The sequence below is a fragment of the Octopus sinensis genome, linkage group LG7 (genome assembly GCF_006345805.1).
Source record: "Octopus sinensis linkage group LG7, ASM634580v1, whole genome shotgun sequence".
NCBI classification, from domain to species: Eukaryota; Metazoa; Mollusca; class Cephalopoda; order Octopoda; family Octopodidae; genus Octopus; species Octopus sinensis.
In genome coordinates this window covers 13,883,542-13,910,598 of record NC_043003.1, presented here as the reverse complement: position 1 = coordinate 13,910,598, position 27,057 = coordinate 13,883,542, and the positions used below count along the sequence as shown (strand labels likewise).

The 27,057-nt window shown below is 37.6% G+C and overlaps 1 protein-coding gene across 14 annotated transcripts in view; it reads left to right on the top strand.

Moving 5' to 3' along the window:
* Positions 1–27,057, top strand: part of LOC115213797 (B-cell CLL/lymphoma 9 protein) — a 765,484-nt gene that overhangs the window by 376,219 nt on the left and 362,208 nt on the right. For all 14 annotated transcript variants that reach the window (XM_036504565.1, XM_036504560.1, XM_036504562.1 and 11 more), the window contains one exon: positions 21,062–21,156. The gene's annotated coding sequence lies outside the window, so the exon portion shown is untranslated. The remainder of the gene's footprint in view (positions 1–21,061; positions 21,157–27,057) is intronic.

The following is a 27,057-nucleotide window of genomic DNA, read 5'->3' as shown; positions in this document are numbered from 1 at the left end:
TATACACGCATGCATGCATGTATGCACACATACACAAGGTTTTATAAGTTCTTTGTTCTTGAAGTTGCTTTTCTTCTTTTTTTCTTTTCTCTCTCCTTTTGGCTCTTTATTTTAATATCTTCTTTTTATTTCTTTAAACTCCACTAAGCTTATATAAACTCCTTTGGAGATATCTATCTGAACCTTCAGATGGAGATTGGGTAAAATTTAAAGTCTTAACCCTTTAGTGTTTGCATTATTCTGCCAAAATTAATGCTTTTCCACCCTCATTGTGTTGAACTAATCATGCATTATCTTGTAGCTACGAGATTTTGATGAGGTAGCTGTTAATTTTTAAAATGATATTGTAGGGTTGGTGTGAGAGACCAGATCTGGCCAGTTTGAACATAAAACAGGCAGAATACTTTTGGCCGATATGGCTAGTTTAAATGCTAATGGGTTAAACCAGCCATATCCAACCAAAATATTCTACTTGTTTCATGACCAAACTGGCTTGATCTGGCCTCTTACACCTACTCTACAATGCCAGTCTTAAAATAGATGATCGCATTATTGAAATCTCAAAAGGTACCAGATAATTTGTAATTTATTCAAAACAATGCAAATGAGTAAGCTTTACATTTGACAGAATAATCTGAATGCTAAAAGGGTTAGGTCAAATGCTGGAAAGAACTTTGTTACATTAGGGGGAAAATGAAAATGAAATAAGAAACCCTAACAGACTAGAACCCTAAAGCAAGCCTGAAGCCAAAATATACGTGAACCCCAAGCAGACCTGGACCAAGGAAGCATATCATTGATGAGTGAGATCATGAACGGTGACGAAAGGACTGCGACAAAACTCGCTGTTTGATTTACGGACTGAATGATTAATCAAAAAGTCAATTAATTAGTTAAATGGTTGACAAGTTGACTAATAATTCTTTCTAATTTTTAATACAAGGCCAGCAGTTTTGAGGGGCTGAGGAAGTTGGTTACATTAACCCTGAGGTCGATTTGCTCGACTAAAGGCGGTGCTCCAGCATGGCTGCAGTCAAATGGCTGAAACAAGTAAAAGAGTAATATAAATTATTTTGCCCTGCATAAGGTAGCAAGCGATTTTATACTCAACTTACTTTAGAGCAGGTGATTAAATTAATTTTAAAAAAAGAGGAAAAGAAAAACAAGCAGTCTGATTGGTTCCTGACAAATCAATTTTTCTGATCAGGTTTTCTTATACATCCTGTTTAACTCAAAATCTTTCGTGGAAGCATCATCCAACCAAAGTACAAATATATGGGAAACTACCACCTGTATCATCTCTTGTGAAAGGTAGAAGAGTCCAGTTTGCTGGACATTGTTGTAGAGCTGAAAACAAGGTAATTTCTATTCTTCTCCTCTGGAAGCCATCTGCTCGTGATACCAGAGGGCACACACACTCCTACCCTGATGTAATCTCCAGGGATACAGGCATCCAGCAACAGGACCACTGTAATGCTATGATGGACTGTGAGGTCTGGCATAACATAGTAAATTCCATTGTCTCGACCACAGTCGAACAATGATGATGATGTTTAGCTCTTTTCTCTTTGCAGTCTACACGTATTTTATATATACAGTAATGTTTCGATATACTAGTTAAACTGTTCCCAGAGACAGCTCATGAGGCAAAAACTCGTAAAGCAGAGCAATAATTTCCCATAGCAATAGCAATGTTATAAATCATAATTCATTCCCAGGAAAATATTTTACCCATAAAATGTATAATTCTTGTAAATAAGTGGCGATAAAACAACAGTAGAACGTAAAGAATATTTTATGTAAAGTAAAAAGAATGTCAAAATTATTTATATTAAAAAAAAAAATATTATTATTATTGTAATTATTTTGAATCACTTTCACTTGCGGACACGCTCACTTGTAGACGTGATCACCAATTCACAAGTACTCGCAGATAGATTTACTAAAGAGTAAATCCATTTACTCTCTTTACTCTTTTACTTGTTTCAATCATTTGACTGTGGCCATGCTGGAGCATCGCCTTTTAGTCGAGCAAATTGACCCCAGGTCTTATTCTTTGTAAGCCTAGTACTTATTCTATCGGTCTCTTTTGCCGAACCGCTAAGTTACGGGGACGTAAACACACCAGCATCGGTTGTCAAGCAATGTTGTGGGGGACAAACACAGATACACAAGCATATATATATATATATATATATATATATATATATATATATATACATACACACACACACATACACATATATACGACGGGCTTCTTTCAGTTTCCGTCTACCAAATCCCCTCACAAGGCTTTGGTCAGCCTGAGGCCATAGTAGAAGACACTTTCCTAAGGTGCCACGCAGTGGGACTGAACTCGGAACCATGTGGTTGGGAAGCAAGCTGCTTACCACACATCCACTTAGATATTTTAAAAACAAGTCTAGAGTTGTTTGCTTAAAAGAAACTTTTCTTTGTTCTCTATAAATTTCTCGGTAACACACAGAAGCATTTGTTATGGTAGTAGAAATTTTTGCACTTTGTTCAAAATTTGTATTTTGTGCTTGATAAATAAACTCGTAAACCTGGAGTCTTGTAATGGGAGTCCTCATAAAGTTAGGTCGCTGAGACCCCCTTTGGTCATGACTGACCATGGGATTGCACCTAGAAAGTTACCCTGCTAGGCACAAGTCCGGGCAAGGTTGTTTATGGAAGACCAGCAGTCGCCCATGCATACCAGCCTCCCCTCTCCACGCCACCAGCGTTATCCAAGGGAAAGGCAAAGGGGCCGATACAGCCTGGTACCTGTGACGCCAGCTGAGTGAACTGGAGCAATGTGAAATAAAGTGTCTTGCTCAAGGACACAACACATAGCCCGGTCTGGGATTCGAACTCACAATCTCACGATCTGGCATGCTGACAATGGTGCCACCTTGCCACCTCACTAATAATAATAATAATCTTTTCTACTCTAGGCACAAGGCCCGAAATATTGGGGGAGGGGGCCAGTCAATTAGATCAACCCCAGTATGCCATTGGTACTTAATTTATTGACACCGAAAGGATGAAAAGCAAAGTCGACCTCGGTGGAATTTGAGCTCATAACGTAAAGACAGATGAAATACTGCTATGCATTTTGCCCGGCATGCTAAAGTTTCTGCCAGCTTGCCACCTTAAGAATAATAATGATGATGATGATGATAATAATAATAATCCTTTCTACTATAGGCACATGGCCTGAAATTTAGTGGGAGGGGACTTGTCGATTACATTGACCCCAGTGTTTCACTGGTACTTGATTTATTGACCCCGAAAGAATAAAAGGTAAAAATTGACCTTGGCGGAATTTGAACTCTGAACATAGTGACGGGTGAAATTCTGCCAGCTTGCCACCTTGATGATGATAATAATAATAATAATAATAATAATCCTTTCTACTATAACCACATGACCTGAAATTTGGGGGAGGGGGAAGTAGTCGATAACATCGACCCCAGTACACAACTGGTACTTATTTTATCAACATTGAAAGGATGAAAAGCTAAGTCAACCTCTGCAGAATTTGAACTCATAACGTTACGGACAAACAAAATGCTACTTAGCATTTCGCCCAGCGTGCTGTCAATTCTACCAGCTTGCCACCTTAATAATAATAATGATAATGATAATGATAGCGATAACAATAATTTTGATAATAATAATAATAATAATAATAATAATAATAATAATAATAATAATAATAAATTGTTGATTTATTTTATTTTCTGGTCCATTTTAAAACACCTATGTTTTATTGACTCAACGAGATAAAAGATGCAACTGTATGAAAGCTCACTGCAGAATGCAACCTGTTTGTATCTCAGGTTTACCTGTGTGTTAATAACCATATAATAACCATATAATGATTGACATATGATCTGTTTCTGCACTTGAAAAGATATCCTCACATTCAAGTGAGCACTTAAAAGACAATCATATTTGACCATAAGTGATAATCGTCGATTAGATAACGAGAACTATCATCTCTTAAAACACTAGTAGTAGTAGTAGTAGTAGTAGTGGTGGTGGTAGTGGTGGTGGTGGTGGTGGTGGTGACGTGAACACAAACAAACATAATAATAATAAACAGAAGCAATTCCTGGAGTGTTTATAAGGTAATTTTAATATTGTACTATTGTACTACCTGTTAACACCAGGTAGCAATAATGAGCGATTCCTTTATCACAATAACCATTACCGTTGGGAATTCCACACACTTCTGTGATATATATATATATTATATATATATATATAAATATAAATATGTTCATATATATGTATGTATGTGTGTATATATATATATATATATATATTTGTCAGTGAACAGGTCGCGGATATTAGCGACGAAAATATTTTGACAAATTAAATTTAAATGTTGAAGTGAATCGAACGGCTTTTGTGTGTTTCTTAAATGGCTTACAAACACCTTCCACGCTGCAATTGTATATATATATATATATATACACATATATATATATATTAACAATTTAATAAATAAAACATATGCATACATACATATATGTACATACCTACATCTATATGTATATATACATGCATATATGAGTACAGGACACCACAAATAAACGTAGAACACAAAGAGAAACAAAAACATAAAATCAAACAAGGAAATGGACTTTTTTTAACAACGAAAAAACAGAGTACAAGACAAATAATACAAGGAATATTCCCCTTCATCAGCTGCCCCTGTTTCGACTCAATGCGTGTTTCGAAGGTATATATATATATATATATATATATTGATAGAAATGGTAAGACATCAAAAGAATAAAAGGGACATCGATATTATGTAAATAGAGGAATTTATTTGTAAATGTAATATGTGACAATTATTCGGTAGCCATGATAAAACTCTGAGTTTCGGATGTTGGGGTGGAAATCCACATCACCATCTCTTCAGTTATCCGGCCATTGGAAAAAAATGCTATTTCATAGATTTTTCACAGCATTTTTTCCGATGGACGGATAACTGAAGTGGTGTGGATTTCCACCCCAACATCCGAAACTCAGAGTTTTATCATGGCTACTGAATAATTGTCACATATTACATTTACAGATATGTGTGTGTGTGTGTGTTCTCTTCTATTTTTCCTTATCTAAATCCTTCCCCCCTGAGGAAGGAGCTGGTTTGTAACAAAGATACAAAGCCCATCGATGGAATGTAGATAGCAAAAACAGTGTTGCATTTTAAACTTGGAAAAAGTTTTGCATATTTTTTACTGTTCCGCTTACAGATTATATTTGTAAGGTTTGAGTTAGTTACTCTTTTACTCTTTTCAGTCATTTGACTGTGGCCATGCTGGAGCACTGCCTTTAGTCGAGCAAATTGACCCCAGGACTTATTCTTTGTAAGCCTAGTACTTATTCTATTGGTCTCTTTTGCCAAACCGCTAAGTTACAGGGACGTAAACACACTAGCATTGGTTGGCAAGCAATGCTGGGGGGGGGGGCAAACACAGACACACTAACATATACATGCACATACACATACATATATATATAAACATATATACATATATACAATGGGCTTCTTTCAGTTTCCATCTACCAAATCCACTCACAGGGCTTTGGTGGCCCCGAGGCTAGTAGAAGACACTTGCCCAAGGTGCCACGCAGTGGGACTGAACCCGGAATCATGTGGTTCCTATGTCTATTAGTTGATTTTTTTCTCTTTAGAAAATCCTGGCTTATCCAGATTGCCACTCAGGTGTCTGTGTGTGTGTGTGTTTCTCTTTTTAATTTAGAGTAAATTCTGACCAATTACCTGCTTGGTAGCAAGGCTGTAAAGAAAAGCATTTTGTTGTGTTCATCATTCCTTAAATCTTAAGAAAGTCTTGCAGGTTTATATAGTCCCAAATATCATGGTCAATTGTAGAGTATGAATTAAGGATCTGTATTCTCTCCCCAAAATCCCAAATCCAGCCATATTTTGTTCCAGATGCATTGGTATGTATCTTGGGTACTGGATTTGCAATTTCCTTGTCAATGGTCTAGAGATGTCATCTTTCTCTTGTATTTTTCGAACCACATTGGTGTCCAAAGGGCAGCTGATTTCCTCAACAGAAAATATCTTTTTTATGTATGTATATAACTCTCTCTTTCTCTCTTTTACTTGTTTCAGTCATTTGACTGCGGCCATGCTGGAGCACCGCATTTAGTCGAGCAAATCGACCCCGGGACTTATTCTTTGTAAGCCCAGTACTTATTCTATCGGTCTCTTTTGCCGAACCGCTAAGTGACAGGGGACGTAAACACACCAGCATCGGTTGTCAAGCAATGCTAGGGGGACAAACACAGACACACACATATATATATATACGACAGGCTTCTTTCAGTTTCCGTCTACCAAATCCACTCACAAGGCATTGGTCGGCCCGGGGCTATAGCAGAAGACACTTGCCCAAGATGCCACGCAGTGGGACTGAACCCGGAACCATGTGGTTGGTTAGCAAGCTACTTACCACACAGCCACTCCAGCGCCTGCATATATGTATGTATGTATGTTTGTTGTGCAGTTTATAAGCTTAAAACAAGCTTAGTACTGGAGTGTTCTTTTATGCTGACGTTTGTTACTGCCACCTGTTAAGTTGCTTTTCAAATTATTTCTTTAACACAATTAATGAAAACTGCTCATTATTGCTACCTGGTGTTAACAGGTAATATAATATTAAAATATATAAATAATGGCTCCTACCATCATTTGTACCTGTAGCCACGTGTCTATGTGTTTATAAAGTAGTAGATCTCTTCCCTACCACCACCACCACCAGTGTGTGTGTGTGAGTGTAAATATATACATGTATGTTCCAGAGGGGGACAGGTTTAAAATAAGCTATGTCAGGTTACTTAGCATAAAGAACTCAATAAGTCTAGAATGAATCAAAATTTAATCCATAATCTGAAAAAATGTATTTTATTTCACCTGTGTGTGTGTGTGTTACTGTCTCCTTGCCTTGGCATTGCAGGATTGTTGTAAATGAGTGCCACTGTCATACAAGCAGTGTCTTGTTTCTAACCTTAACCTTCTTTGAAAACATGTCCAGTGATGGAAGAAATGTTATCTTTCTTGGAAACAGGTGAAGGTTGAAGACAGGAAGGGCGTCCAGTTGTAGAAAATCTAACTCAACATATTTTGTCTATCATATTCTGGGCATATAAGAATGACCCTTCATGCTATAAAGTGTCCCTTGATGATCCATTCTAATTAAGCGTCCATATGTACTTGGAATTTTCAATGCAGAGTTCCAACACAACCGTAAATGGTGAAATGTAGGTCTTCACCATCATCATCATCATATATATACTTTGTATGTATGTATGTATGTATGTATGTATGTATGTATGTATGTATGTATGTATGTGTGTAGAGAGAAAGAGAGAGAGGGAGATGGATATAGATATATAAAAAATCAAAATGGCAAGAGAATAAGATATGTTTTGAACTACGTTAGCTTACATAAGTGTATTGAGTTCTAACTCCAGGTTTTTTTAGAATCACTATGCCTAAGTGAAATAATAATAATAATAATAATAATAATAATAATAATAGTAGTAGTAGTAGTAGTATATATGGGGGGTGTAAAGAAAAGTTCCTGGTTTTGGGTAAAAGAAAATATAAGAGGATCAGTTAATTATGATTTTATTGAACATATTCCCCTCTCTGATTCACACACTTATTGCAGTGGTCCTTCAGTTTTTCTAAGCCCTGTAAATGAACTCGGAAGATTGGGCCTCCAACCAGGAATTTCACTATAACTGTAAAACCAGGAACTTTTCAACACCCCCTTCATGTGTGTGTATCAGCCAAAATAAGTTGTTTTGAAGAATTCTCCACACACTGATGTAGCTTTTCTTTCTATAAAAATGTAAGACAGGAGACAGATAACAAAACATTCTTATACTGATGGAACACAAGAGAACAGCGTGGGGTGGTGAGTGACCAGGAATAACTCAACAGAGGAAAATTGTTTATAATAATGTGTGAGAGTTCCAGTATCTCAGAAACAGATGTTGTATTGGAGAATGTCTGTTTTTTGACCCCCCAACCTTCCTCTCTGTTCGTACTGTCTGTGTGTGTACGTGTGTGTGTGTGTGTGTACGTGTGTGTGTGTGTGTGATGCAATGAAGTAAAAATGTTGAATTGTTGCTTTATTGTTGTTGGAGAGTTGTTAAATTAAATTGGCAAGTAAACAGATAGCTATAAATATATTTCCAACATATATCTTGGACAAAAGCAACAGACATATCCATATACACGCACACACACACACACATACACAACACGCACACAGATGCACTCACACGTATGCACACATATACACACACATACACACACACGCACATACGCACACACACAGATGCACTCACATGTATGCACACATATACACACGCACACATATACACACACATGCACACACACATACGCACGCACACATTCACACACACGCACACACACACACACACACACACACCAGAATGAACAAACGCACAAAACAAAACAAGCTGGCTTTATGTAAAACAGAATATACATTTCAGCTTCCATTTAGTTCCTGAGATTTTTCCAAAGGAGCGCTGACGAGGAAGATCGAACGGCTAAAAGGTGGACAAATTGCTGTCACTAACCGTTTGTTGATTCCTTATCATACGACTGCAGTAATTTGTTGATGCAAATATAGCTTTTAGCTAGATGGCCATTTGAGATAGCCTGCTCACTACGTGGACACCCATCCATCTACATGGCTCTTCGCAAAGCTGACCTGTTCCAGAGGAAGTCGAGCAGAATGGCACGTTAGTGGTTGGGTAATGCAGAGGGGTCTCGTTTATATCCAGCGCAGCTTCCAACATGTTAAGTGATTCTGGTTAAATTGGATTTGATGATAGCTAGCAGCTTAGTCAATCTCTCCATCTTAATAACATTTGTTTTAATTGTACCTATTATGGATTAATGTCAGTATAAATAAACAAAATTTCATAATTCAATCTGGTTGCATTTCACATGCTCTCTCTGCACGTTGCTTCTCCCTCTTTCATTCTGATGTGTAGTTTTTAGATGCAGGCGCGGCTGTGTGGTAAAGAGGTTTGCATCCCAATCATGAGGTTCTGGGCTCAATCCTACTGTGTAGCACCTTTGTGTTTTTTGTTGTAGCTCCAGGCCTGTCAAAGCCTTGTGAGTGGATTCGGCAGACCAAAACTGAAAGAAGCCTGTTGTGTGTGGTGGGGTGAGGTTGTCTCCTATTTCTTTACTACCCACAAGGAGCTAAACACAGAGGGGACAAACGAGGACAGACAAACGGATTAAGTCGATTACATCGACTCCAGTGCATAACTGGTACTTAATTTATCGACCCCCGAAAGGATGAAAGGCAAAGTCAACCTCGGCGGAATTTGAACTCGGAACATAACGGCAGAGGAAATACGGCTACGCATTTTGCCCGGCATGCTAACGTTTCTGCCAACTCATCGCCTGTGGGTTGTCTCCTTGTCTTGACATCACATGATTAATTGTAAACGAGCATCACTGTCATACAAGCAGTGTCGTTCATTTGCAATGTTCTGCAACAGCATGTCTGGCCAGTGGGGAAATATTAGCTTGCGTGGAAACAGGTGAGGGTTGGCAACAGCATGGGCATCCAACCTTCGAACATCCACCTCACCAAATTCCATGCAAGGATGGACATTAAATGACGATTATGATGATGTTTCCTTGCATGCATACACATACACAGACACAGACCTGGTTACATACCTAAGTATTCACTTCTCTCTTTCCATTTTTCTTATGGAATTCCCTTGTCTAATCTGATATGACACATTAAGACAGATATTTATCTATATGTAATGGTGATTATTTTACTGACTTTTGAAATTTTCGTTTTTGGATTTGGTTTGCAAGATTCTTTATGTGAGTTCATGTGTTGAAGCATATTCTGTTGTGTCTGGGGAGAGTCATTTTTTTTTTGTGCCTTATAATTTAACACACTCACTGGTAAAATTTCCACTTATTTCTTATTTTTGTTGCATCTTGTAACCTTTTCAATAGTCTTGTGGTACTGCGATAAGTTTCAATGTCATTGATGCCAAGACAAAACATGCTTTCAGCATTTAAACCAGCCATATCCAGCCAAAATATTCTACTTGCTTTATATTCAAACTGGCTAGCTCCTGCCTCTCACACCTGCCCTACACTGTCAATGTAAAAGTAAACAATCACGTCATTGAAATCTTGAAGCTGAAAAATATAGTATGCTTAATTCAAAACAATGTGAATAAATAAACATTAGCAATTCACAGAGTAAGCTGAATGCTAAAAGGTTAATATATATATAGTTAGATAGGTAGATATACATAGATATAAATATACATATACATATATATATATAAAAGTACCCTCATAAAAAGTACCCTGTCCACTCTGTAAAGTGGCTGGTAGTAGGAAGGGCATCCAGCCATAAAAACCTTGCCAAAGGTAACTGGATCGTGGCGCAGTGCTCTGGCTTACCACCTTCTGTCAAACTATGCAACTCATACCAGCATCGAAAACAGATGTTAAATAATGGTAAATTTACATATATGTATATGAATTTACTCATATATAAATATACATATTCGAGTATGCATGCATGTATGTGACAGACCATGCCTTTCTTTTCCTGGGCTCAAATCTCATTTGTGAACCCATGGAAAACAAACTTGCACCAACTATTCTGCCTCTATGTCTGTGCACACCTTTCAATGCCATGGTCTCTCTGGCCTTTCTGTGTTCAAATTCCCCCGAGGTTGACTTTGCCTGTCATCCTTTCAGGGTCGATGAAATAAGTACCAGTTGAGCAATAGAGTTGATGAAATTGATTGGTTCCCACTCCTGAAATTGCTGGCCTTGTGCCAAAATTTGAAACCAATATTTGTATTCTTTAAGGTGGTGAGCTGGCAGAACTGTTAGCATGCCAAGGAAAAAGCTTAGTAGCATTTCATCTATTTTTATGCTCTGAGTTCAAATTCTGCTAAGGTTGACTTTGCCTTTCATCCTTTTGGGGTCAATGAAATGAGAACCAGTTAAGCACTGGGGTTGATGTAATTAACTTTCACTCTCTTTCTCCTGCACTTATTGCTGTATTGCCCACAAGGAGCTAAACATAGAGGGGACAAACAGGAAAGTCAAAGGGATTAAGTCGATTACATCGACTCCAGTGCGTAACTGGTACTTTATTTATCGACCCCCGAAAGGTTGAAAGGCAAAGTCGACCTCGGCGGAATTTGAACTCAGAACATAACGGCAGACGAAATACAGATAAATATTTCGCCCGGCATGCTAACGATTCTGCTAGCTCTCTTCTCCTGCTGTTGCTGGCCTTGTGCCAAAATTTGAAACCAATATTTGTATTCTTTAAGGTGGTGAGCTGGCAGAACTGTTAGCATGCCAAGGAAAAAGCTTAGTAGCATTTCATCTATTTTTATGCTCTGAGTTCAAATTCTGCTAAGGTTGACTTTGCCTTTCATCCTTTTGGGGTCAATGAAATGAGAACCAGTTAAGCACTGGGGTTGATGTAATTAACTTTCACTCTCTTTCTCCTGCACTTATTGCTGTATTGCCCACAAGGAGCTAAACATAGAGGGGACAAACAAGGAAAGTCAAAGGGATTAAGTCGATTACATCGACTCCAGTGCGTAACTGGTACTTTATTTATCGACCCCCGAAAGGTTGAAAGGCAAAGTCGACCTCGGCGGAATTTGAACTCAGAACATAACGGCAGACGAAATACAGATAAATATTTCGCCCGGCATGCTAACGATTCTGCTAGCTCTCTTCTCCTGCTGTTGCTGGCCTTGTGCCAAAATTTGAAACCAATATAATATAACACTAGATGTTCATAAACTAATTGGTGACAAAATAGCTGTTAGGTACTGTTGTGAAATATTGCTTTTATTTCTTAATTTCTGCATGTTTGGGGACTTGGGGGTATGTCAGGGGGAACCTGATCTGTTAAACACTTCAGCTTGCATGTGACTAGATTTTTGCCTATTCAGTCAGCTTCGTTAATTATTGATTTCATCCTCTATTTCATCATTATCATCAATCATTGAACCCCTTTCATTAAACATCACACACACACACCCTTCCCCTCTTCCTCTTCCTCCTGGAGTTTTTTTTTTTTTTTGTGGATTAGTTGGGCTTTGCTCGGCTACAGCTGTCACCATAGCAACTATGAAATGGATGTGACATGATGTGTACCAGAGCGTGATTATTTTGTTTTGGGTGCTTCCAATTCTTCCCCCACCAAACACAAATCTTGGTGCTTTCAGGGAAGACAGCTTTTAATTAAAAAAAGGAAAAAAAAAAGTTTCATTAGTTTTAAGTTACAATTAACTTAGATAATTTTAAAATATTTAAAACAATGACTTTATTTTAAAAAACAACCATAGGTGTAGCCATGGCTGTGTGGTAAGATGTTTGCTTCCCAACCACATGGTTCCAGCTTCAGTCCCACTGTGTGGCACCTTGGGCAAATGTCTTCTATTATAGCCTCAGGTCAACCAAAGCCTTCTGAGTAGATTTGGCAGGCGGAAACTGAAAGAAGCCCATCATGTGTTTATATAAATATTTATACCTATTTTTCTATATTTATTATTTAATCCATAAGTTAAGATACATACATTTATTATATTATTTATATTGTTTTTATTATTATTATTATAGACCTGATGAGTGACTACATTTTTAAATAGGTTTAATTTTAGATCGATTTAGTTTTAATCTAATTGATTTTATTATTATTATCTACTTGAAAATATAGCCATGAAACGTGTGTAGTCTATTTACTACTTATTGTTTATGTACTCTATTTTTAGAATAATTGTTTTTTATAGTATATTTAACCTTTTCTACATGGTGCGAATAACGTCTTTCAATATTGAATTGTTTAATAGAGGTTTTTCTCTAAATTTTATACATGTATTTTATATATTGTGAAATTTGATTTAGGATTGCTAAGTTGAATTTTTCCCTGTAAATTTTGGAATTATATTTCCTACTACTATTATTATTATTATTATAATATATATATATATATGAAGGCGTATGTGAAGGCGCATGGCTCAGTGGTTAGAGCGTCGAGCTTACGATCGTGAGGTTGTGAGCTCGAATCCCGGATCAGGCTGCGTGTTGTGTTCTTGAGCAAGACACTTTATTTCACGTTGCTCCAGTTCACTCAGCTGTAGAAATGAGTTGCGACGTCACTGGTGCCAAGCTGTATCGGCCTTTGCCTTTCCCTTGGATAACACTGGTGGGGTGGAGAGGGGAGGCCGGTATGCATGGGCGACTACTGGTCTTCCATAAACAACCATGCCCAGACTTGTGACTAGGAGGGTAACTTTCTAGGCGCAATCCCATGGTCAGTGTCGTGACCGAAGAGGGTCCCGGATATATATATATATATATCATTATCATCATTTAACATCCATTTTCCCTGCTGGCATGGGTTGGATGGTTTGACTGGGGGACTTGCAAGCCAGTAGGCTGCGTCAGGCTCCAATGTGATCTGGCAAGGTTTCTACAGCTGGTTACTCCACCAGCACGGGAGCCAGTCAGGCAGCACTGGCATCGACCATGTTCGGCTGGTGTTTATTATATGCCACCTACACAGGAGCCAGTCGGTGGGGGGGGGGGCATATATATATATATATATATATATATATATATATATAAATATATTTATGTGTGTGTCTCTATGTCTGTGTTTGTCCCCCACCACCATTGCTTGATAATTGATGTTGGACATAACAACAGGTGTCTTTCGACTAAGGACAAATTAAATTTTATATATATATATATATATATATATATATATAGATATATATATATATATATATATGAGATCATTATTTCCAAAATGAATACCAACACGCTCGAACAATTGTGCATATCTCCTCCATGAAACCATTGATAGCCTTCTTAATTCACAAACAAAGAATATTAACCCACCAATACAGTAGCACTCATTCTCACTGTTCGATATTTGTTTCATATTGTCTTCATCTACCAAATTCACTTATAAGACATTGAGCAACCCAAGGCCACAGTAGAAGACACTTGCCTCAAGGTATCACATAGTGGGACTGAACCGAAAGCCATGCGGTTGGAAAGCAAACTTCTTACTGCACAGCCACGCTTGCAACATGTGCCAACCCATTTGGCCAAAATGCACATGTGCTTGCACACAAACACATGCACATTTTGAAAATAAATTTCCTTCTCATTTTGTTCTAAGAGAGTCATTTTCAGTTTTATTACATCATACATGCTAAACATTTAGAAAGTTAGTAATGATATATAGAAGACGGAAAGAAAGGCGAAAGTTATTTAAAAAAAGCAACAACTTTTCCTGAGAAAGATACATTACTCATTCTGAGACATTTATAATCATTTGTTGAAGTTATAAAATAACTAATTCCAGGTAAAATTGATGTTTTCTAAACTAAAAAATAAAAATAAATAACAAACGAATCTTAACTATTTGGGAAACATTGTAATAAAACTACATCGTTTAATGTATGCAGATGTTGATTGTGTGTTTAGTAATTTTTTTTTTAAAGGCGTAATCAAGCGACTTGTTGCATTAAGTCAAAAGTAATTAGTAAGATTAAATACAAGTCTAACTACACAGTATAAATACAGACAGTTGTACCTGTCATATAAACCACAGATGATAATTTAATATTTGCAAACGAAGCCGGGGAAAGAGACTTGGAGAAGTCTGTTCATATATTGTAAAGGCAGAGTCCAGAATCATCATCATCGTCATATTGTGTATACATTTCATTGTTTGCTTTGGTCAGATGGACCATGTCAAAGCAGATATTCTGTGACTGGATGGGTACCTTTCCTGTCACTAATCCTCACTTGTTTCCAAGCAAGGTAATATTTTTTTGCCCCTTAGCTAGACACGTCTATTTATTTATTTATTTATTTACTCTTTTACTTGTTTCAGTCATTTGACTGCAGCCATGGAGGAGTATTGCCTGTAATCGAGCAAATCGACCCCAGGACTTATTCTTTGTCAGCCTAGTACTTATTCTATCGGTCTATTTTTGCCGGACCACTAAATTACGGGAGCGTAAACACACCAGCATCGGTTGTCAAGCGATGTTGAGGGGACAGACACAGACACACAAACATACACACACACACATGCACACACATACATATATGCGATGGGCTTCTTGCAGTTTCTGTCTACCAAATCCATTCGCAAGGCTTTGGTTGGCCCAAGGCTATAGTAGAAGACACTTGCCCAAGGTGCCACGCAGTGGGACTGAACCCGGAACACACACAAGTGCGTGTCTGTGTATGATGAACATCTTCCAATTTCTCTCTACCAAATCCATTTAGAAGGCTTTATTCAGCCCAGGGCTATAGCTGCCAACACTCACCCAAAGTGCCGTGCAGTGGGACTGAACCTGTAACCAGGTGCTTGGGAAGAAAGTTTCTGAACCACATTGCCACATCTGCACCTATTACTAGAAAACATAAAAGCTAAGAAAATAAGCAGGTATGCAAAATTAGAGTGTCAGGTAAAGAGAGACTTGATGAGACCTGTCAGAAAAATTAGCTAATAACAGCATAAGTCCAAAGAAATGGAAGCTTCACAGAGCATAAAGGGAGACATTGAGTTTGGTAGGTGTATAGAGCCTTAAGGAATACATTAAGATTGGGATCTTTGAGAACATCTTGGTTCCTTCCTCAAACCATTTATATTTACCCTAACATTAAAAAAATATATATAAAGTCGTAAACCTTTCCAGTGAATATAAAAGCCGAGAATATCTGCAAGGAATGTAAAAGAATGTGTGAAATAAATCTGAGACAGAGAATGTGTTTTGTGGTAAAGATATCAAATAGAATTAAAAGCATCAAGTATTGTTTAGCAGCCAAGAAGTTAGGGAGAAGAAGGGTCCAGAAACTAAAGGAGGAGAAAGAAAAAAAAACCCAGAAAAACATAGGTTTATGCAGTTGATATCGTATTTGACAGATAAGTCATGTGAAACTCTGCAATGAAATAGTTCTAGATTTGTGGAGAAACTTAAAATGAGCAGAAACGGAGGGTTTTATTCCCAAGCAGACTATTCTGACCATTGTCCTCCATATAGAAACCAGGCATAAAGCATCGACAATAAAAAGGCTTGCTGTTTTTGTGTCCACGTAGGGAGGAACAAAATGTTTCATAAACCATTGCTGGCAATTGAGATTATTTCTTGGAATAAAACTGTGATGCTTTTAGTTTGATCACGTGGGGGTGGGGCGGGGGGTTGTTGAGGAAATTTGGCACATCGAATAAAATGCTTTCTGGTATTGCTTTTAGTTCTTTACTTCCTGAGTTCGAATCCTGCCAAGGTTGGGTTTGCTTGTCTTGTACGGTGGGGATCAATAAAATAAAATGCCAGTTGGGTATATTAATTTATACAATGAAAACATCGTTATATTTAACAAAGGAAGTATGTTGATTAACAATCATTAACCAAAGGAACAAATATAGGCGCAGGAGTGGCTGTGTAATAAGTCGCTTGCTTAGCAACCACATGGTTCCAGGTTCAGTCCCACTGCATGGCACCTTGGGCAAGTGTCTTCTACTATAGCCTCGGGCCAACCAAAGTCTTGTGAGTGGATTTGGTAGATGGAAACTAAAGGAAGCCCATCGTATATATATATATAGTGTGTGTGTATATATGTTTGCTTGTCTGTGTTTGGCAAGCTACTTACCACACAGCCACTCCTATGCCTATATGGCTGTATGGTAAGAAGCTTGCTTCCTAACTACATGTTTCTGGGTTCAGTCCCACTGTGTGGAACCTTGGGCAAGTGTCTTCTACCACAGTCTCAAGTCAACCAAAGCCTTGTGAGTGGATTTGGCTCACAAAAACTGAAAGAAGCTTGTTGTGTGTGTGTGAGTGTGTGTTTGTCCTTCACAACTGCTTGACAACTCGTGTTGATGTGTTTATGACCCCCATAACTTAGCAGTTCGGTGAAAGAGACTGATAGAATAAGTACCAGACTTGACAAAAAATAAGTACTGGGGTTAATTCATTTGAATAAAAAAAGTTGTTGAAGGCAGTGCCCCAGCCTGGTCGCAGTCTAATAACTGAAACAAGTTGAAGATGAAAGATAGATAATAGACCTACATCATCTGCACAAATTTTCTTTTTGGAAACTAAGAAACTGTTCTCCATTTTTTCTGTTTTTCCTTGACTAGCGTCTTGGAGAAATATCTTAACTTCTTAACTCCATTTCGAAATCCTTTAAACTTTCAAACAGGATGTAGTAATCATAAACCAATTACTATCAAAAGATTTTTCATTACATGTTGCTGTATAATGTCGAGATAAAACCGCATCTAATATTTCTACCTTTTAACTGTCAGCTTCATGCCTGGCAAAGCAATCAGTGTGATCAACCATGCTGTTTTCTTCTTCAGGTTATTGTCGTTGCTGTTGTTGTTGTTGTTGTACGGCTCTGCCTCCATCTTCTTCGGATGCTACTGATGTCTTGTCACTTGATGTCGGTATCTTCAGCTTGCAGCTTTGTGCTGTATAGCTTATGGCAGGCCTTGTTGCTTCGTTGGTGATTCTTTTAATTTAGACCAGGAGATTTTGCTCTGCTGACTTCACTTTCCACTTGAACTTTTCTCCTACTGTAACAATTGAGAGAAATGAGAGAGAGATGCGAGAGAGGAGAGAGATGGAGAAAGACAAGTCTTTACATCTTCTGTTGTTAAGTTGCCTGTATGTTCTAGCAATCACAAAAGAAGCTGTAGCATTAATTGTCTCTGAGTGGTTTATTTCTTTCATTGTTTGTGTCTTCTTTTTGTTTTTTAAATACCTAAACAAGGCACAGGTATGGCTGTGTGGTTTAGAAACTTGCTTCCCAATCACCTGGTTTTGAGTTCAGTCCCACCGTGTAGCAATGTTGTGTGAGTGAATTTCATACACCGAAAACTGTCAAGAAGCCTAGAAGCGTATATACATGTGTATGTGTGTCTTTGTGTTTCTGCCACCCACCACTGCCTCCACCACATGAGAACAGGTGTTAGTTTGTTTACATCCCCACCAGTTTGGCAAAAGAGACTAATAAGATATCAGACTTTAAAAATACATACTGGTGTCGATTTGTTCTTCTAAAACCCTTCTTCAAGGCAGTGCCCCAGCTTGGTCGCAGTCCAATGAGTAGAAATTAAAAGGTAAAAGTATTCAGGAACTCTTGAACCAATGGTCAAAGATCCTGAGTTCAAGTCTTGCTGTAGGCATTGATTGGCTTGAGGTTCTTCATTTCCAGGCTACCATGGAAACAAGTCTGGTCATTTTTTAATCTGGAAGCGAGGGTTAAGAGACAGAGAGGATATCCAGCCATAGAAGATTCGCTTCAGCGTATTCCATCCATGCCATGCAAGCAGGGAAAAGCTGATATTAAAATGATGTTGTATTCTTCTATTCTTTTGCTTGTTTCAGTCATTTGACTGCGACCATGTTGGAGTACAGCCTTGAAGGGTTTTAGTCAAACAAATCTACTGCAGTACTTATTCTATTGGTCACTTTTGCTGAACCGCTAAGTTGGGAGGACATAAACACACCAACACTGGTTGTCAAGCAGTGATGGGGGGAGGGACTCACAAAGACACACACACACATAGATACATACATACATATATATATATATATAATATATATATATATATATATATATATATACGATGGGCTTCTTTTCAGTTTCTGTCTACCAATCCACTGACAAGGCTTAGGTCAGCCCAAGGCTATAGTAGAAGACCCTTGCCCAAGGTGCCATGCAGTGGGACTGAACCTGGAACCATATGGCTGAGAAGCAAACTTTTTAACACACACCCACTTGATATATATATATATATATGATTGATTCTTGATTGATTCTAGTTTCAGCTCATGAGCTGTGGCCATGCTGGGGCACCGCCATTATATATTATATATATATATATATCACGACCAGACTATCATGTTGTTGCACATCATTAGTCACAGTGCACTTTGCATTGTTTTAACATTCGAATGATGCTATCCTGCTACTTAGGCAAGCTATGGAAAGAGGGACTGGAGCGATGTGAAATGAAGCACCTTGTTCAAGAACACAATACACCACCTGGTCTGGGAACTGAACCCACGATCTAACGATCATGAGTATGACAGCCTAAACCTCAGCTTCTAACCATTATTTCCCTTTCAAAGGTGGTGAGCTGGCAGAATCATTAGCACACCGGACGAAATGCTTAGCGGTATTTTGTCTTTACGTTCTGAGTTCAAATTCTGCAGACATCAACTTTGCCTTTCATCTTTTCGGGGTCAATTAAATAAGTACCAGTTACGCACTGGGGTCAATATAATTGACTTAATCCGTTTGTCTGTCCTTGTTTGTCTGCTCTGTGTTTAGCCCCTTGTGGGTAGTAAAGAAATAGGTATTTTGTCTGTCTTTACGTTCTGAGTTCAAATTCTGCCGAGGTCAACTTTGCCTTTCATCCTTTCAGGATCGATAAATTAAGTAGCAGTTGCGTACTGGGGTTAATCTAATCAACTGGCCCCCTTCCTCAAAATTTCAGGCCTTGTGTCTGAAATTTTGTAGAGAAGATTATTTCCCTTTCGTTTTCTCAGAACTAATTGCTCCTTCGTGAATGAATATTCAACATCATTCAAACGTATTCAACCATAATCCAGCAGAGACTGTTTTTGCATGTGTTCAAAATTCTTACCTGACACCTATTGAGAAGTAGAACTGGGCTTGTCACCTGTTATTAGTCAACAAACTTTTTTCTTTCGAAACCAGCTTTTCTTTTCTGCTCCACAACAAAAGAGTAATTACAGTATTAAAACGTGAGCCTATCCTTTATGGTCATAAGCATCTACTAACAATACTAACATCATGATGACTGTTATTACTATTATTATTATTATTATTATTATTATATTATTATTATTATTATTATTATTATTAAAGCGGTGAGCTGGTAGAAACATTGGCACGCCGAGCAAAATGCTTAGCGGTTTTTCGTCTGTCTTTACGTTCTGAGTTCAAATTCCACTGTGGTTGACTTTGCCTTCCATCCTTTCGGGGTTGATAAATTAAGTACCAGTCGCAAACTGGGATCGATCTAATCGACTCCCCCCCCCCTCCCTCAAAATTTCGGGCTTTGTGCCTATAATAGAAAGGATTAGTGTGCTTAGCAGCATTTTGACCACCTTGGTATTTTGAGTTCAAATTCTGCCGAAGTTGACTTTGTCTTTCATCCTTTCAGAGTCAACTTAGCCTTTCATCATTTCAAGGTCAACAAAATAAGCACCAGTTTCGCACAGGTGTTGATGTAATTGACTAATCCCCTCTCCCAAAATTTCCGGCCTTGTACCTTTAGTAGAAAGGACTATTTCTGTTTAGGGTTTTAGCTGACAGATCCATCAGCAGCAACAGCATCATAATCATCTATATTTATCATCAGCCCCAGGACATTAATGTCTCTAACCCTCATGTTCATAGGGACCACACTACCTGACTCCCATGGTGTGTGAGTGACCAAAATCACATTTCCCTGGACAGGATGCTAGTCCATCACAGAGTCATTCATTTAAAACTGAGAGAACAGACTGGAACAGAGTGGAAAAAAAAAAAACCATTCTGCTCAAGAACACTGGGCACCACCCGGTCGAGGAATTGAAACCATGATCTCACAGCAAGCACTAAGCCACATGCCGTTACTGAAAGATCAGTAAATCAAAGCTCTTTTGTAGTTATTAATTACTTTCCCTTTTCAAGCCATTCTGTGGGCTGACTTCAGTTTTGACTTCCCCAGGCTCAACAAACAGAACTTTTCTAATAATATATTAATACACTACAACTTTCTAGTTTTAAGTTTGCAACTTTCTACATACGTAAGACACAATTATTAATTCTGCATCTGATCTCCTAATCTGCAAATGTTATTATTTATATTTATGTGTGTATTTCTTTCTTTCTTTCTTGCAGATTAGTCTTTTCAATTTGCAATTGGACATTTCTAAAGAAAAAGCAATGAGGAATTTCATATTTACGTCAAGTTATTACATCCATCTTCTAACTTGGTAAGTACTTATTTTAACTGCTATTTCTCTCTCCGTTTTTACTTTCAGGAATATATATACATATATATATACATATGTACATATATATATATACATACATATATACATACATATATATATATATATATATATATATAATATACATATGTATATATACATATATGCATATATATATATATATATATATATATATACACCCACACACACATATATATGCATACATATATATAAAGTATATATATGTATATATACAAATTTGCATATATATATATATATATATATATATACACGCACATATATATAAACGCATACATACATATATATTTATGTATGTGTGTATGTATATATATATATATATATATATATATATATATATAAACATATATTATGGAAGCGCAATGGCCCAGTGGTTAGGCCAGTGAACTCACAGTTGTGGGATTGCGGTTTTGATTTCCAGACCAGGCGTTGTGAGTGTTTATTGAGGAAAAACACCTAAAGCACCATGAGGCTCCGGCAGGGGATGGTGGCGAACCCTGCTATACTCTTTTACTTTACCTTTCTCACACTCTTTCTTCTTGTTCTTGTTGTACCTGTATTTCAAAGGGTCAGCCTTGTCACACTCTGTGTCACACTGAATCTCCCCGAGAACTCTGTTACGGGTACATGTGACTGTGGAGTGCTCAGCCACTTGCACATTAATTTAACGAGCAGGCTGTTCCATTGATCAGATCAACTGGAACCCTCGTCGTCATAACCGACGGAGTTCCACGATACATATATCTATTCCTTATGTAGATGATGAGTACGTCACTAGTACAAAAAATGTATTGATATGTAAAAGAGCAAAAAGGCAAATGAATCTTCCGTGGACATCTGCATCTGTGATGTACCACAAATATCTGCACTGCTGGGTCAAAACAATCGTCGCGCATAAGGAATCAAGTAATTTCCATTTTCTTTCTTTTGTGTCTTTATAAATGCTCTTTTGCACAGATGTGGCAATGATGGGCACTTCTTGCAGCAGGTGTTCAGAGAATGAACCATCATCCACTGAAACATGACTTTATTCCATCAGGGAATTTTTCACTGAATGTTCTGCTTTTTTTGACTACAGCCTGCTATAATAGGTAACACATAACAGCAATTTCTATATTTAAGAGATGAGGAATTATGTACATTATTTACCTTATTTACATTATTTACATTTGACGGATATTTGTCCTCATCTTGTTTGTTATTAACAACGTTTCTGCTGATATACCCTCCAGCCACTACAATTCCAGGCAGTGACCTGAATAGTAATATTAATAATAATAATAATAATAATAATATTAATAATAGTAATCAGGATGATAATAATAACATTGAAAAATACCTTTGGAATGAGAACCCAGGTTTGAAATCTCACCAAGACACCTGATGGAGGCTGGAGGGTATATCAGCCGAAATGTTGTGTTAACAACAAACAAGATGAGGACAAATATCCGTCAAATGTAAATAATGTAAATAAGGTAAATAATGTACATAACAGATATTTAAAAAAATCAGGTAATACACACATTCATATGCACACATATATACCATACATACAATGCATATACATACATACATACAAACAGACACACATACATGCATACACACATACATATAGTTGTAAAATTTACAATCTTTCTATAATTTTAATTTTCAGATCTTGATCTGATAAATGATAGTTACAATGAGAGAGAGAGAGAGAGAGAGAGAGAGTGTGTGTGTGTGTGTGTCTGTGTCTGTATGAGGGTATGGAATTTCCAGCTTTGTAATTAGTTTTGAAAATGTCTGACTTGAAACAAGTAAAAATCAACTTTCGCCAGACAGTGATCTTCACTAACATATCTTTAGCTGATAGAGTTTGGTGTTGTCAACAAATAGATATTTTCATTGCTTTTGTAGCGTTTGAGGAATGAAACAGAAACATAGGCATCTGTGTGTGTGTGTGTAGTGTTCTAGTTCTTTTTTAAATATTTTACTGGCTTCTTTCCATCAAGGTTGACTTAGCCTTTCATCCTTTCGGAGTTAATAAAATAAAAACTTGGCAAGGCATAGCAGTGGCTGTATGGTAAGTAGCTTGCTTACGAACCATATGGTTCCGGGTTCAGTCTCACTACGTGACGCCTTGGGCAAGTGTCTTCTACTATAGCCTCAGGCCAACTAACGCCTTGTAATTGGATTTGGTAGACGGAAACTGACAGAAGCCCGTCGTATATCACCATGATAGATCGGTAGCCACTACCCACATTTTTTATCTCTCCTTGTTTCTCTCCTTGTTTTTTCTGTGTCCCTTTCTGTAGAAGAACGTAGGCTCAAAACGTAAAAGACTTTTTCAATTCCTGAGCGTTATACTAATACATGTTTGTTTTGTACACCACCTGTCTTCGTCTTTTGTTTTTTCATGAATTCTCCCTATATATATATGTGTGTGTGTGTATACGTTTGTGTGTCTGTGTTTGTCCCTGCAACATCACTTGACAACCGATGCTGGTGTGTTTACGTCCCCATAACTTAGTGGTTTGGCAAAATAGACCAATAGAATAAGTACTAGGCTTACAAAGAATAAGTCCTGGGGTCGATTTGCTCGACTAAAGGCAGTGATCCAGCATGGCCACAGTCAAATAACTGAAACAAGTAAAGAGTAAGAGTACTGTGTTGATGTAATCAACTTACTCCCCTCCAATGAAATTGCTGGCCTTGTGCTAAACTGTGAAACCAATATATTCTAGTGGTTTCTGTGGCAGCGAGCTTGCTGAATCATTAGCATGCTAAGCAAAATGCTTAGCAGCATTTTGTCTGTCTTTATGTTCTGAGTTCAAATTCCACCAAAACCAACTTCACTTTTCATACTTTCGGGTCGATAAAATAATTATTAATTAAACACCACCAATCCTACCATTTTATGTATGTGTATGCATTGGCAGTCATGAGGTGACATGCCAGGATCCTCTCTGTTCCTTTTGTGTTGTTCCGCATGCATACAATCAGTTAGGGTCCTGTTTTTAGCCCATTCTTCGACATTATTGGTCCACAAACATCTTTACAGGTCTCTAACTCTCTTTTCCCCTTTTACACATACTGTCAGGATGGTCTTGGTCAATGACTCATGGCACATAGTATGTCCCAAGACATGATATTATTTCATTTACTTGATTCTTGGTAATAGGTTGTCTTTAGGTTTGCAGCCCTTCTAGTACTGCTGCGTTTGTTACCCCGTCCAATTTGTAAATGACCCATTTCTCAAAGGCTGCTAATTTCTTTTTCATTGTTGTGTACACAATCTAAGTTTCTGCCTTCTAGAGGACAATTGACATAACATAACAGTTTACTAACCTCAGTTTTAGATGTAATGTTATGTCTTTCGAAGTGAAGATCCTTCTATTTTCTCAAACAGTGAAACACACATACACATGTGTGTGTGTGTTTCATTGTTAGAAAGAATGAAAGGATCTTCATATATATATATATATATATATGGCAACATGTCTTATGGAAACTGAAAGAACCTACATGTGTGTGTATGTATATATACTACTAATATAGGATAAAAATTTTTTCAGAAAAAAATTTCATCAAAAGTGGCAGCATATTAAAATACCTTTAAAGGTTAAAAATTGGCATAGAAATAATTTTTCTTTTGACCTTGTTTATAAGATATATATTTATATATATATATATATATATATATATATCTGTGATATTGTCATTGTCTGATTGCAGTAAAAACATGTCTGGCCATGGGTGGGGGTTACCTAACTTGAGGGCAAATAAGGGTTAGCAACAGGAAGGGCACCCAGCTGTAAAAAGTCTACCTCAGTCAATTCCATCCAACTCATGCTAGCTTGGAAAAGCAAGCATTAAAATGATGATGCAGAGTAGGAAGAGATGGAGGATGATTGTGTGTGTGTGTGTGTGTGTGTGTATTCATCATTTGTGTTATCTCTTTTTAATTGCTGAGCACAGTTTGTGATTCATTGGGCTCTGGTCACACTGTCTAACACATACCAGCATGGAAAAGTGGATGATGATGATGGTGTGTGTGTGTGTGCATGTGCTTCTACTCAGTCTTATTATTTCTTTTTAATTGCTGTTCACAATCCTCTGGCTCATTGGCTCTTGTTGCACTGTCCAACCCATGCCAGCATGGAAAAGTGGCTGTGGAAATGATGATGTGTGTGTGTGCATTCTGGCATGCATATGTATGGTATGTATGTGCATGTGTGCATGCATGTACACATCATTCTCATTATCATTTTTCTTTGCCCCTGTCACACTGTCCAACCCATGCCAGCATGGAAAAGTAGATGTGAAAACGATGACGACGACAATTGTGATGATTCTTCCACACAAACTCATGTCAGACATGTTGTTTACCATGAGGTTTTTGTCAAACATTTTATGATCAGCAATTTTCACATCATGACATTTAGACACCCCCCCCACACACACACACACTCACACACACACACACACACAGAGCCTATCACTTTTGAATCGAAACAAAGAAGATGCGGATGCTGATAACGAATATGCTGATGATAATGTTGCAGAAATAGTTTCTGTGTTCTTGTTTCTATATATTTAGATTACAACTAGAAGTGTTTGCTCAAATGATTTAACAAGTTACCAAACCAAAACAAAGCATCATTTCTATATTTACACATTTTGCGATCTTTCGACCACCTTATACATCAATTAATTGTATTCACGATTTAAATATCTGTGTTTCTACTATCACTGTACTCATATGTATACATAAATACATACACTTATATGCGTGTGCATGCATAAGTACACATACATATATTTGTAAATATATGCTTAAATGCACTTACATATGTATGCATGTACGTATGTACGTACATACATACATATTTATAGATAAATGTATAGAAGGCTGGGTAGATGGATGGTGGATAGATAGACAGACAGATAGTTAGATAGATAGGTGCAGGAGTGGCTGTGTGGTAAGTAGCTTGCTTACCAACCAAATGTTTCCGGGTTCAGTCCCATTGCGTGGCATCTTGGGCAAGTGTCTTCTGCTATAGCCTCGGGCCGACCAAAGCCTTGTGAGTGGATTTGGTAGACGGAAACTGAAAGAAGCCCTTCGTATATATGTATATGTGTGTGTGTGTGTGTATGTTTGTGTGCCTGTGTTTGTCCCCCTAGCATTGCTTGACAACCGATGCTGGTGTGTTTATGTCCCTGTCACTTAACAGTTTGGCAAAAGTGACCGATAGAATAAGTACTAGGCTTACAAAGAATAAGTCCCGGGGTCGATTTGCTTGACTAAAGGTGGTGCTCCAGCATGGCCGCAGTCAAATGACTGAAACAAGTAAAAGCGAGAGAGAGATAGATAGCTAGATAGATAGACAGACAGACAGACATATGTACAAACACATACACACACATGCTTATGCATACATGAATATATATAACCCTGCAAGCTTACTTACATTCTTATATACATACACATACACCTGTACAATAAGAATACCTGAAATATTTGTAATGCTATTCATCCTGATCTATCTTCTAAACTGGATTCACTCTCTCATTGTTGTCGTGTGGCTTCCTTGTTTTTTTTCTATAAGTATTTCCATGGACATTCTTCAGCTGAGCTCTCTTCTCTGGTTCCTCCTTTAAGAACTTATCAGCAATCAACTAGACATGCATCCAGTTCTCATCAGTATACTGTGCAGCCTCCTAAGTGTCGTAAAGCACTTTACAGAACCAGTTTCTTCCCTCACACCTCTGAACTTTGGAATTCCCTTCCACAGTCTTGTTCTTCCGCTTCAATATGGCCTCCAGTCTTTTAAGTCTAATGTACATCGTCACCCATTGACTTCTGTCCAGTGTCCATTTTATTCT